Source organism: Mauremys reevesii, linkage group 2 (genome assembly GCF_016161935.1).
Source record: "Mauremys reevesii isolate NIE-2019 linkage group 2, ASM1616193v1, whole genome shotgun sequence".
NCBI classification, from domain to species: Eukaryota; Metazoa; Chordata; order Testudines; family Geoemydidae; genus Mauremys; species Mauremys reevesii.
Window position 1 is genome coordinate 174,887,113 of NC_052624.1, and position 14,692 is coordinate 174,901,804.

A 14,692-nucleotide genomic window follows, 5' to 3' on the forward strand; every position below is an offset into this window, starting at 1 on the left:
ACTTTTCTATGTGCAAAGCAGGGACAGAAGCCGTACTCACTTTCTTGCACGGCCCATGCAATGTGCCCAGTCAACCCCTAGATAGTTACTCACATCTATTTGAGGCCAGTTGTTCATTCTCCAGGCCCATTCAATACTTGGCCCTTCTGATGTGAAAGCCAACTAGCATCAGTTGTTTGATGAGGAAATGCTCTACAAAGAAATGAATAAAGAATATATCTTAAAAATTCCAAGCAGTGCAATTATAATCGTACTCAACTTTAAAAACATATGATACCACTTATTTACAGCACAGATAAGGGACTTCATTTGACACTTGCATATACTATAAATGAGAATTTAAAAATATGTCCCTTGGCTAAGCAAGTCAGGTTTCATGGAGCAATATTTCAGTCTATTAAAAAACTTGCCTTTAAAAACATTACCATAAATATCCTTTTTTCTACCATAAAAAAAGAAGCCAATACTACAATGGCAACAGTTATACACCTAACTGTTCACTGCCAGCCAAAAAAACACACTCAAACGTGGCCCTTATCTTAAAGACTGTAGCTTGCAAAAAAAAGGAAATCAATGTCTATTTTATTTCATATTTATAGAAATGTTTGTTTAAAAGGATCAATGGCTTCTAAATCTGAAGATAACCAGCACTCACTTTGTCAATGACCTTCAGCATCACATTAAAACATGCAGCTGTTCATCAGAGTTTATTATTTTGCAGATATTGACCAACAGGTTACATTGAGAGTGTTTACTAATACTACCATATTTTAAAAATAGACTTCATTTGATATGACAATAGAGAGTAGCAACCATCTGAACTTCCTTTGTTTCAGTTTGTCATATATAATTAATATTTACATAAATTACTAAATGTCTGACCACAGCCTTTATGATTAATCAGTAATCAGTTATTTACAGTAACATTAACAAATCTTGACTAAAAGCATTACTGCAATACACTTACACAGTAAACCAAAAATCTGTATCTCAAAGTGACAAGAAAAAAATACCACATTTTTTAAAATACAAGGAAAGTAGTTCCATGTAAATGTAAGCTCCCTATTTACTACAGACAATTGTTTCCTTTAACATTTTTTATAATTTTATATGGATAATCAAAAAGCATGATATGTCCCAGTAACATATCATGAATCATGGTACCTATAATCCATACAAAATCTTACTGGCTACTGATTTTTGCTTCTCGCTTATTTTGCTTCTGGCTGAAATAATGCACATAATAAATCATCAAAATTTGAAAAAGCTAGAGAGACGCTTTCAGGTTTTTGGACTGAGCAAAAGACTGGGTACTAATCCCACCTGTGACAGTGACTCCTTCCTTTGTGGTCTTGTACAAGTCACTTAGCCTATGACAACCCAGTTTCTACATTTCTAAAGTGGAGATACTTGCCTCACTCACAACGGTATGATGAAGATTAATCAGATAATGGGCCTGATTCATCTAAACTGTAAATGGTAGGTGTAAATTGTACCTGCTGGCACCAATGATTTCCCCTCACCTTTATGGAGGGCAAGTGCTTTTGCTGTTGTCATCCTTCCTCAGCATTTATAGAGAGGTAGCAGCTTAAATTTCTGGTGAGGTTCTTGGGAGGCCTATGAATGCATTAGAACAGCCCCCAGCCACCCTTCTGAAATAATAGATCTGGCTGAAAAACAACATGACATTTTCATCCTTTCCCCTCCCACATCTACCTCACCCTGTCCTGTCAAAATTCTGACACAAGTTTTCATCAAGATTTTAAATTTTGAAATATTTCAGTCAGCAGTACTGGACACTCTGGGTAGGTCTGGTCTTCTACAGGCCATCCACTACCTCACAGTACAGTATCCCTCCCTGCACTCCTTGGACTCCCCCCCCCCCCCTCAGGGCTCTGGACCTGGCTTTACACCAGAAAAAGCTAGTGTAAGCATGAACTTGACCACATGTTTATAAAGCCCTTTGAAGAGGCAATATAGGATAATTGTACACTGTATATGCAAAACGCTACGTACAGTAATTCAGCAGAAAGTCTGACGGGTGGGTCCTGTGCCTAAGCCACCATTAACAGCAATTTATTTCAGGCCTGCAGTAAGGAGAAAAACAGACGCTCAACATTTGGATGCTACAGTTTTCATATACTGAAATATAAAGCCACATATTCCTCATGTTACCTATAGATAAATACAGGTCTGTCGCATCTTAGGCGCATTTAACATGCTCAATTTCAGCTTTACGCAGTTGGCAAAAACAAGGAAAAAAAACAAAAAAAAGAGAAAAATAACAATTTAAATACTGTTTCTGTAGTGCGGGCAATTCCGCCCGCCATTACACTCAATGTAATTTTGACTATATGGGATTGTCGCTTTCCGAGCTGACTGTGGAACGTAACCCCAGCGTAAGATGAGACAGACCTGTACTGCTTTACATACATTTGATTTTAGCACTTAAAATAGGGAGTTGGCATCCATGGGCCTGATTCTGCTCTTACATCATTTTTAGAGCAATATAAATAGGTTTTCAGTGGAGTTCCTCCCAGCTTACACTGGTGTAAATGAGAGCAGAATCCGGGCCTACGTGCACAGTTTTATACAGACAAAGCTCTGTAATACGAACGCACCAAATGTTCCTACATGCTGTAGAATCTACCCTGCAAACCCTACATTTTCAGAGTCTATTCTACATTTTCTTAATTCTAATTAAACAAATCTTAATCTTGACTTTAATGGCTACAATTATGATACTTCATTATGTTAAATGTTACTTGCAACATAAGAATAAATTGTATAAACAGTTTAGCTGCAATTGCATGGAGTCTAACTGTACATTACTCATTAACAAGATGTGGGTAGCAGCAATTATAACATTTCCTCCTAATGTCCCCATTTATTGAGTCACAGCAGCAAGCCCCCTTTTCACAACACACACTGATTGACGATAGCAGCTTTTGTACTTGTGAAGAACAGGCACAGTAACCTGCTGTGTGCCTCTAACTCAGATCGATGAAAGTACACATTAGCTCTTAGCCTCACAGGCCGGAGTTCCTGAAGGTCAAAATAGCCATCAGCATCACTGTAGGGTAGAGAAATCGTTTCACAAATTGTGAACAAAAACAACGCAACTTGCTTTGCAGTTTGATTATTGTTTATAGATACAGCAAGCCAAGAATTAAAGCATAGCCTTGAGGCAGCGTAATTATTTACAGCTGAAGACTCATATCATTATTAGCATGCTCCTAATTGCTTGAAGTTATATCAATGTTAGTTGATTTAAAACATTTTTGATAACATGCATGGAAATTGTTTTCTCTGCACATGGAGTGTCAGTTTAACTGTTAGATGGTTTCTTTATTTTTAAGGATTTTTATTTTCCTTTCAAACTGTCCTGTGCATGCCATCGAAAAAAGCCCCTCACCTGTAATTTTTTCCTTTATTCTTGATGTCTTTACGTATCACTGTAGTATTTTGTAGTGTTTCTATGGTAAGGTATATTTAAATTTAGCTTGACTAAAATTGTAGTTTTGGTTTTGACTCAATTTCACAGCAATATCACTAACTAGAGAATAAATAAAATTTTGCTCCAGGTCGAGTCCTAATCTTTCTTTTTTTTCCCATGGTACCTGAATTGAAAGCCTGCTCAACAATAAGGACCATATCTGTTTCTATTTGAAGACTATGGGGAAACCCCCATTGATTTGAATGATATCTGGATAAGGTCTTAAATATGTCAGAAAGATTATCTTTTCTCATACCAACACATCCAGCCCCAAAAGCGATGGCAAACTAAAACAACAACAACATAAATAATAATAATGAAAGATCTAGGAACTTTCCCTTCACCCTGCTTGCCACATACCATTTGTAAACTGGAAGCTCTTCCAATTAGGAATCATATCTTCATATGTGTTTGTGCATCATCTACTGCAATACGATCTGATTCCATTTGAGGCCTCTGGGCACTACTGCAATATCAATATTGAATTATAAAACAGTGCTATTTAGATTGTAAAGTCAAAAATTAGGATATATCAGATTTACAGTTGCCCACAGAACCTTAATTTAGCCCCCTTGTGCATTTAACTGGGCACTGAATGGGGCAGAGATTCTGCTAAATAAATAGTATTCGATAATGTAATAAAAGATTAGAATGCATAAATACAAGGGAGCTGAATTAAGATTTCACAGGCAACCACAAATCTGGCATTTCTGAACTTTTGAGTGCTTGGCTTTGCAATCTTAATCCTGTTCTTTTTAACATAATTGGGTTTTGTGTGTTTAAATGAAATTCATAGGATTTCTAAAGGGAAAAAAGGAACAAATTCTAGAATGTACCACTATAACAACTGCCTAGCATGCATCAGAGTTGGAAGCCTGAACTCTCAGCATCCCAAGGGTGGCTGACAACTTTGCTCCTCAGGAACGATGGAACGCTCAACAATAAGAGTAAAGCTCATCTGTGCAAGAGAAAGAACCTTCTCCGGGTGTGGTAAGAGAGTATGGAATGAGCCTCTCCCCCGAACTAGGGACTATCACAAACCTCACCACTTACTGCTCCAAGTGCAAGGCGCATTTCTTTGACCTTGCCTTCTCTAATATAAACACACAGCAACAGCTATACAAATTTTATTAAAGCTAATGTTGAAAAGTTATATAATACACAGGTTAAGAAAAGAGTATCTGGGTATAGTGCTTAGATTATCCACAAATACAAAGTTTGTTTTTGAAGTCATAAAATACATATAGTGCATAATCAGCCATAACCCAAATTAAGGTGAATAAATGTAACAGTACAGTTTAGATATTAGAATCCGAATACTCGGGTACATCACCCATGAAGAGTTATACAGAGAGTTGGTTGTAGAAAGCAAATATAGGAATGGGTTTAGTAAACGAGCATTTAGGGTAGATTGTCCATTTGAAAAATACAATCCATAAGGCAAGTACTTCAGTTACTTTCCCAACTGTGCTTCTCATCGGCACTCCAGCTCATCCCTCCTGGTATTGCCGATATCCGGTGATGTGTTCTATTTAGATGTCCCTCGACCACCTGATGGCTCTATTAAACAAAAAAACAAACCAAACAAAAAAAGATCCTCCACACCACATGCTTCTCCTCTAGGGAGAGGATAGAGAACAAGCAACATGTGACAGATGTGTAGCCATGTTGCTTAATGCACTACTGGAAGGCGCTCAGATACAGGCAGTCCTCAGACTTACAACACAATTGTTTCCTGAAAATTGCATCATAAGTCAAAATGTCATAACTCGTAACTGCAATCCACTCCATTGTGGGACTGAGCTTCGTAAAGTCAAAACCAATTGCCATAAGTCAAATCAGGGTGTCAATTCTGAAGCATCGTAAGTGCCGTTTGTCATAAGTCAAACGCTGTAACGTCAAGGACTTCCTGTACTATGATGACGCATTTGATATAAAACCCTATCCAGAATTTAATAGAGAAATCTTGTCCTGGCTCTCTCTCTTCCCTCCCTCTGGGAGGCTCCTACCCAATGTGGCGCCCATGGGAGACAGCTTGTGGCAGAGCCATCCTTTGGGTATTGCGAATCAGAGCGACCACCCTGGGCCCCATGCTTTGGGGGATCCCAGACTCTGGGGCTAGAGCAGCCACCATCAGCCCCTCCCCCTCTCCTCAGCACCTCCTGCCCACCGATCAGCGCCTCCCCCTCCCTCTCAGCACCTACCGCAGATCAGATGTTTTACGGTGTCAAGAGGCGCTGTGGGGGGGAGGGGAGAGGAGCGAGGGTGCAGTGCACTTGAGGGAGGGGTTGGAACTGGGCGGGGAAGAGGTGAGGTGGGGTGGGGCCTTGGGGGAAGGGGTGGAGTGAGGGCGGGGCCTGGGCGGAGACAGGGGGGAGCACCCTCCAGCAGATTAGAAACTCAGTGCCTATGTCCCGGGCCCCGCCGCTCCTAGAGGCGGCCCTGGCTGCTGGGAGCATGTATTGGATCTGGGAGTTTTTTTCTTAATCTAATGAAATATCTTTATATACTTGATTCTTGGTCCTCCAATTCTTGACCCTTATTCATGTGAGCATTTCCACTGAAGTCAACTCAAGTGAATAAGGATTTGCAGGATTAGGCCTTTAAAATCTCCACTCAATGGTCGCTAATTAGCAATCCATCTTTATTCAGCAAAGTATTAAGCACATGCTTAACTTTAGGCAGGAGATTAATTTCCAGTGACTTCAAAAAAGCTAAGCACATGCATAAATGTGCAGAACTGGGGTCAAAATTCTTGAAGAATTTGTTCTTTGTTCGTCTTTTTTTTTAAGGAGAGCAAAGAAATAATGACCTATTTAAAAAAAATATCATGGATCTTTTAAAATAATGGGTTAGCTGTTGAAAATTGTAGTTTCTGGTTACGGACACTGGTGACGTTAGCTGGATTATGTATTACAAGTTTCAAACAAGGAAAGTCTTCCATTTTTGTCTGTGACTGGGGAAATAAAAAATTGCAATAGTGTGTGAAAGTGTCATAACAGCTTTTCACAGTTCAGGCGCATTAAATTACCAGCAATCAATACTCTTAGGAAAGCTTAAAAGATATTTATTAGGAAAGAATAAAGAAACTGGTCTAGTTTGTACTTGAACTGTTCGAATAGTTTACACAATACCACAGAACCCTAAACAACTGCATAGGTTGCAGCTTAGGAGGAGAAAAAAGGCCTGAACTAACAGATTCCACTGACTTCACAAGGAATTTTGTCTAAGTAATGACGACACAATGTAGCCTGTAGAAAGTAGGTTACAACATACCTGGGGTAGCATTTGTGGATATAAACAAATACAAGCATAGGGCACAGGTGAAGAATATTAAAGCCAATAAGAGGGACAAGCTCTTTAGCACGTAACAGACCAACTGTTGCTATTGCCCCCCCATATCATTAAAAATGAAAGGCTGTGTTTTAGTCTGTACGTGTTCTGCGGTGCTTGTATTTTACACACTGATGTTCTGGAGCCCAGCTTCACTTTCTAAGATGACAAATAATGGCTCCTGTGGTGACATGAAGGTTGTCTGCTGTGTGATGGGGCGGTGACTTGTTTCTAGTACTTTTAACAGGTTTTGTTTTCTTATTCTAGCTGGAGATGCACAGCACTAAAGTCAACGAAAGCTAATACAGTAAATGGAAACTGCTGTCAGTATGAACCAAATTAGTCAATCCTTTTAGCACAAGTGAATTTCAGATAGCAGCTCAAGCATGACCGCTATGATCACAGCCTAGTGTTTATGTATACACAGGAACAATGAAGTGGCCTGGCAATTACTGGAAATACATTCCTCAAGCTTTCAGGCTATGCCAAGCTTAAAATTGTGGTCAGCTCATGTGGGAGAAACTAGATCAACTTGGATTTCATTGCAGCAATTGTAATTAAATTGTATGTTTTGCTTTTCTATAAAACTCCCAATACTAAATGTACAGCAGCTTAAACTACTGTGGCATATATTACACTGTATGGGTTGGAATCTCTCAGGTATATGGTTATACCTTCTTTTCCTGTCTCAGTAACCTTTCATGCATCATAGACCTAGTGCATCATTATCTCTACTCTGCTATTCTGAAAATATTATAGGGACTGATCCAAAACTCACTGAAGGCAATGGAAAGACTCCTATAGACTTCAATGGACTTTGGTTTATGTCTATAACTAGCAACGGGAAAAACTCAATGTTTAGGATGAAATCCTAGCGCTAGTGAAGTCAATGGAAGTTTTGCTTATTTGCTTCAATGGGACTAGAATTTCACTCATGGAGTTTGAATTCAGCTCACACAGGCATCCAAAAGTTTATTACTTACACAATCTATCCACCACTCTGAAGTCTGCAGAATTAGGGTGGAAATCTGAAGACAATAGGTTCATTTCTGTTTTTGGAACTTCTACTCCCATTCCTTGCAAGAAATATCATTAGAGCAGCCGCTCTCATTCTCATGGTATTTCAAATAATTCATCCAGGTTAAAAAAAATGTATAATAGTTTTAAAAGTCCCTTACTTGTGTGTTATTAGCAGTATCTCACATGATAAAGAAGAGAGAACTTTCAAATCTACTTACTGTTTCTTAATTAATGGAGATACAAAATTTGCCATAGCAATAGTGGAGGGAGCATGCAATGGCCATGCAGTAGCTCTTGGAGGCTTCACGTCTCCTGATGCACTCGTTAGCCTGCAGAGCAATGGGACTCAGTACAACTGAACAATCACCAGTGGAATCCAGACATCCCCCTCTCATGAGGTCACTAGCACTGATGGCCCCTTTTGTAAGACCCAATGTCCTCCCCAGTCAGGATGGACTTGTGGTTAAGACCACTGGGGACTAGGCAGTTCTGGGTCCTATTCTCAACTCTGACATTGACTTCTGGGGCTAGTCACTTTACCAGAGATAGTTGGAAAATGGGTATTTTCCCACAGAAACATTTTAATGTCATCAAAATTTTCCAATCCAGATTTCAACTTTTCACTTCATAACAAAGTACAGTTTTGGTTTTCAGATTTTTTTTCATTGATGCTTTTTTTTTTTTTTAAGAAAACTTGGAAAATTCTGTGGAAAGCAGACTTTTTTTAAAAAGAAATAAATCATTTGGTTGAAAATCTAATTTTCTGTAAAAAACAATTTTCCACAAAAAATTTTCAACCAGCACTTAACTGTTCTGTGCCTCGGTTTCCCCAGATAATTAGACTTCCTTACAATTCAATGGCATAGTGAGGATAAAAATACATTAATGTTTGTGAGACACATACCATAGTGGAGCACCATAGAAAGACCTTTAAATAAAATTATGCTGCCCCTGTACGGATGTGATGGAGGTAAAGAACTCCTCACACAATCTCAATCCCCATCTTCCAACTCATCCTTACTGAAATGGCCACTTACATTTTGCACTTTACTCAGTTCGGACAATGCAAATAGACCAGTCAATGTCATTTTTGTTTAGAGTTCATTTCACTTTCTAGTTCTCATGCATTATCACAATGCTATGGTATTTAGGGTGGAAACACCGAAGGGGATGTGTAAATCTAAATAAAAGGTATTTTCATTGAGAGCTTTTATTTTAGAAATGTATTAAAACATTTCTATTATTCTACTGGGTTTTGTAAAATACATATATAGTTTTGCAAATATTTCATATAATAGGTGAAAAATTATACACAAACCCTATGTTTTGAATCTAAAGCATGGACAGTGTTGTTCTATGCACATCCAACTTTCATGTGCATGCAGAAAAATGGGGCAAAAATTATCCGGTAATTTCAGAACTTCATTTCCCTTCAGCTTGAGTAGCTTTGAGGTGTGTGAAGGACTGAGGTTGTGATGTTTTCTGAACCAGTTTATATATTCCTATTAATAAAATAACCTAACCTATCAAGTAGTATTCACATTGTTTTCAAAAAGTTTGGAGGATTTTTAGTAGGAGGAAGGAAATTATATTTCAGAAATGGACTCCTCCGGTGTTCTACAATTTTTCTCCTAGATCAGAACAGATAAAAGATATTTTCACTGAAGCTGCTTCCCCCAGCAGCCTTTTCTTGCAGAAATTTGTTCTTAGGCGCTTCCTGTCAGTGCTTCCCATCATTTCTCCAAAGTCTGCATTTTTTAATGTATATAAATTTTTCTGTCCATGGCAATAAATATCACGTCTGTCATCCACGGCTATCAATATGTCGCAGAGACTGCTTTTCCATCTCATGCGGTTGTGATGAGCTTTCAAATTTGGCTCCAAGCATTCAACCCTTCTTGGCTCAAGAGCAAAGTAAATCTGCAATAGCCATTAACTCTTACTTTAACCATATCTGAGATCCTGAGTATTGTACTGTAGCCTCTTAGCTCACTAGTGCTCAAAGAGCTGCAAATGCCATGATGTTAATATTAAATCAAAATGGTATATACTGAATATTCCAGGTGTAATTATCAAAACCCTTTCCATGGGTCTATACAATAATTTCATAGATGTAACAATGCTGATGAAATTACAGTAAGCAACTATGAGATAGGACCATATATGGTACTATTAGAAACTACTGCTGGTTCTAAATCCTTAAGATTGATGCTGGGGTTCAAATTCTTCTTTTGTGCCAGAACATAGTTCCTCTCCCCATGCTGCTTCCCTTCTTCCATTCGTTTTCTATGCTATTATTGCATATCATTTTTCTCATTTTAATCTTTTTAATCCTCCCAGAACCTGCATTCCTTTATAATGTAATGTAGACATTGTTACATATAGTCATTTCTTTGTATACAACCACTATAAAGAGAAACTTGGGTTTCAGAAAATAAAGTTAAGGTTGTGTGGACAAAGAGAGACAGAGAAAGACTATAATCACATGCTATTTCTCAAATATTATAATATTTATAAAAATTTTCTACATCTTAGATACACGTGCAGCATTTTATTATTCTGTTTATTCTAGAGCCTATTAAAATAATTTTATGGAAAGCATACAGCAAAACATTCTCGCACAACATACGACAGATGAAGTATAGCAGCAAAGAAATAGTGAAAAGTTGCCTACATAACTGCGTGCAGCTCAACAAATTGTTTGTAACAAATAATTTATTCATCACATTCAACCTTCCTCTGCTTGCGGATCTTCATAAACAAGATAGCAAAAGTATTCAGTATGTGAAATTATTTGTGGATTTCTTCATAAAGGATGATAAAGTTTATGAACAGTATGAAGAGTTCATTGCAAGTATTCTATATTCAGAATTCACACTGATGGTTATTTACATCAGGCACATGGTACTGCTTCTCCTCCTTGTTTGGATGACTTATTGTATGTAACTGCAAAGGGTGGATCGTGGACACTTCTGCTATGGGGCACAGTTATTACCACCACTAGTAGTCCCTTTAAAGTTCCATTAATATGCCTGATTGTAGGGTTGGAGCCTAACTCTTTAAGAATTAAGAATATTACAACTGGTGACTAACTGAGCATTTGATCTTAAAATTCACTTTTCATAAATATACAGTGGAATTTTTTCCACTCTTTACTCCACGCCAGGTCACATCCTCCACAATAATATGGTTGAAAAAATATTGATCTAGAAATGTAAAAAAAACCTTTTGTATTTCATACAATAAATATGCCCGCAAATAGGAGAGATTGTTAACTGTTTTCAGACCTTTGTATTCTGCACTTAGTGACACTCAAATCTTGGCCAGAAAAATATCTTTTTAATCCACATAAGGTAACTTCTGCTATTTATTGTTATTGAATGCTGTCTCTGGTAAATGTAGTACAAAAGCTAATATTTATACTGTATTGAAACAACAATAGTAATAAAAGAAACTAAGTTCGTGTTGTGGCAAATATTTGCATTAAGATAAGGAAAGATCTTTCTTAGGAAGAGTTGTAGCTGACGGGTGTCACACAGATACCTGCTGCTGGCTAGCTGCATGTACTGTTAATGAGTACACATATGACCTTGAAAATCCTAGTGAGAAATCAGAGGGCCAATCCCACTGGGTTGCTATGGTTCTCATCAGCTGTTTTTTTGTTTCCTATCTGAATAATTCAGCATAAAGTGCAAGTACAGTATTGTAGCAATTCTTTAGCCCAGCTGGCGTGTCTGGAAAAACATTTGTAACTTGAAACCTTCCAGACACTTATATTAGGGAGACTTATTCGTCTGTCTGTTTAATTCAAGAGTTGGACACATGGGACTGAATACTGCAAGGTGCTCAGTACCCTCAACTCTCATTTACTTCACTGGGGAGTTGAGCATATGAGAACTTTGGGGGATCATGTCCATAAAGTCAAATTCATCCCTGCTATATTGAAGAGCAGCCGATCACTCTTCTTCTTTACCTATCAGGAGAAGCTGTTTTCAGAGGTCTGCCATATATTCACTAGGTCACTTTGGAATTAAACAGAGTCAAATTTCTCTAAGTACAAGAGCTCCCCCAAATAATGTCATTCTGTTCTTTGCAGAGAATCTTGTAGGTCTTTGAATTCCACTATATATGTAGCCTGTAACTCAGACAGAGTTTTAGGCTTAAGTCTCCAGGCAAGCTTTAGTCAACACCACTTCAAATCAAGACGGAGTGAAATCATGAATACGAGTCTCCATCATGCATGTCTCTGCTGAACAGTTTGGTACAGCCCGATTCCCTGTGACAATGGAGTTAAGGGAATGAAACATGTTGTTTGGAAACAGCAAAAAGCTGTCAGCAGTAACCACTGTCAATACTCATGCTGGGCTAAGCTCAGTACTGTTGCTTGTCGTTTATTATTTATTTACTTTACAAAAAAATGTATTTGGGATAAAGTGCTTCCATATACAAGCAACAATGGCACTCCAATAAGCCAGTGATGAATCCAATCCTAGTTCCAGGTTTGTTTTCTTTTTCATCATCTACATAAACACATTAGAGAAAACATTCATCTGTCTACACTTTATATAGTATGAAGGGAACCCAGAAGCATTTTGCAAAAGCAGTTACAGAAAAATTGGCTGGGGAGGAGAAAAGGAAAGCCATTAAAGATATTGAAAAGTCTGCATGCAAGCAGCAAGAGTGAAAGACTATAGGAGAAGAAACAAAACAAAATCTTCCTGAGCATTTTTAAAGACACTGCCATTCCAGCAACAAGCGCAACGTATTTATCAGCGACTGCAACACACAGCAAAGTAGCAAGAATAGCTGCAGCAAAATGTGAGAAAACAATCATAAGAACAGATGGAGATGACAAATTCATAGATGATAAAGGTCCTTAACTCAACTATTCAGTGCATTGGTTTGCTTGGGAAAGTGGGGTTTGGGGATTTTATTTATTTTAATTGTAGGCTGCCTGTTTAGCAGCAGGAAAAGGTCAGCTTGTCCAGACTGGTCTGTTTGTCACTAAAATTTTGCTTTCATTTCTGTCCAGTCATTTGTGGCTGGCAAATCTTCCCCAGGTGTTTTTGATAGCATCGATCCCCTTCTTTTGACACATTAAGTACATTTCTCAGCAAGTCTGCTGGATGGATACTGTCACAGAACAAAATAAATATGCTCCTGTTTTTGTCTGATGCACAGTCTAGTCATGGCACTCCAAAGCTCTGAATGCTGTGCTCAAGTTCTCATGGTCACTATTGATAATGATTCAACAAACTAGGGATGACCACTCATTTGGCCAAGTTTAGATCCCATTCAGAAAAGTTTAATGAAACCCCCACGTTTTTTCCCCCTCTCTCTCTTCAATTTACTAAAAACTCTGACAAACACACATCATCATCACAGAACATCATCAGGTTCTCCCATCCCTCATGTTGATAGTCATTTGTGGCCTACTCCCGCATTCCTCGCAGACCTCAAATTCCCACCAGCATCAATGGAAATTTGGCTGATGCAAAGAATACGGGTGTAAAAAGAGAAAATGTGTGTGAGAGAGATTATATTCAGAATACATGCTGGTGTGGTGCAAAGGGCCCAGACACATGAATTTGGGGTGGCAATATCCCTCATGAGGAACAAAGCCACAATGAGTTGGGCAGGTCATCCCAAAGAAGTATCAATACAATCTTTATACCATGTTACACTATTGTGCTATTCTGTATATGCCTCATACCTTACAGAAAAACAATTTTAGAAATGCTTTAAAGAGTGTTTTAAAATGTTACTGGTATTACTTTCATGGGTTCAACTTAGCAGGCCTCAGAGAAAGAAAATAACTAAAAAATTACAGACGCTTCTCAAGAAAATGTCTTAAAGCAACTTTTCTGAATGTAATTTATCCAATCTACCAATCTAAATACTTCTGTGCTCCCCCATGACTATAGTATCTGAGCGCCTAAAAACAGATGCAGCAATAATAATGTATTTTTATTTTGTTGGATAAATTGTGTGATCAATGAGAGTGCAGAATGTATATTTTATTTTAATCGTGCATTTGAAGTGAGTTGGAAAGTCTTTATTAAAGGAAAGTCAGGTCAAGGAAATGAGCTTTGCAGTTAGTTGTGATTAAATGCATGGTGATTTTTATCTCTGTAAGGAGTACGTTCCACAGCATAGTACCAGTTCCTGTAAAGACTGGTCCCTTGTGTTCTCGAACTTCCCTCTACTGACCCAGAGTTCCTTGGTTCCAGTGGAATGGACGTGTCATGGTACATTATGATTGCAGAAGTGAGCACAGATAGCTTAGTCCAATCCCTGGAGGACTCTGAATATCAGGACAGAGACCTTAAAATTGACTCTCTATTCAATGGAGAACCAAAGAGCAGGGTGCCAAGGTGATATACTCATGGATGCCTCTTGCCACGTAGATGCTTAGCTGCTGCATTTTGTACCAAATGATGCTTTTCAGGGCATGTGGCTTCATTACTAAATATGAGATGCAATTATGAAGCCTTGACATCAAAAGTACAACTAGGTGTGAGATAAAACCAGTCTGATTTTAAGGTCTGCTATTTCAGGCTGCTCCAATACTAAAATCAAGTACCAGGTATCCCATTGAAAAGCTAGGACTCTCCCCTTTTCCACGGGATAAAGCTCTAAAGCTTCAGTGGTGTAAAGATTTCAGCTCTGAGTGGCTGAGAGTCATCATACTTCAGACTTGTCACTGATGCAGGACTGACTATTGTCAACCTTGGGCCTCAGGCCTTGTGTAATTTGAATGGGAAAATTCCATATTGGGGAGTGAGTAGAGGGTAAGGGAAGAAGTAAACTTCTCCACAGCAGGTTGTTTGCTTTGTTTTTAGA

General features: G+C 38.3%; 1 protein-coding gene across 1 annotated transcript in view; it reads right to left on the bottom strand.

The window, feature by feature from the left end:
• The window catches only part of LOC120397306, a 427,598-nt gene that overhangs the window by 273,775 nt on the left and 139,131 nt on the right, over positions 1–14,692 (bottom strand). Inside the window, exon 5 of the mRNA XM_039523006.1 lies at positions 94–192. The gene's annotated coding sequence lies outside the window, so the exon portion shown is untranslated. The remainder of the gene's footprint in view (positions 1–93; positions 193–14,692) is intronic.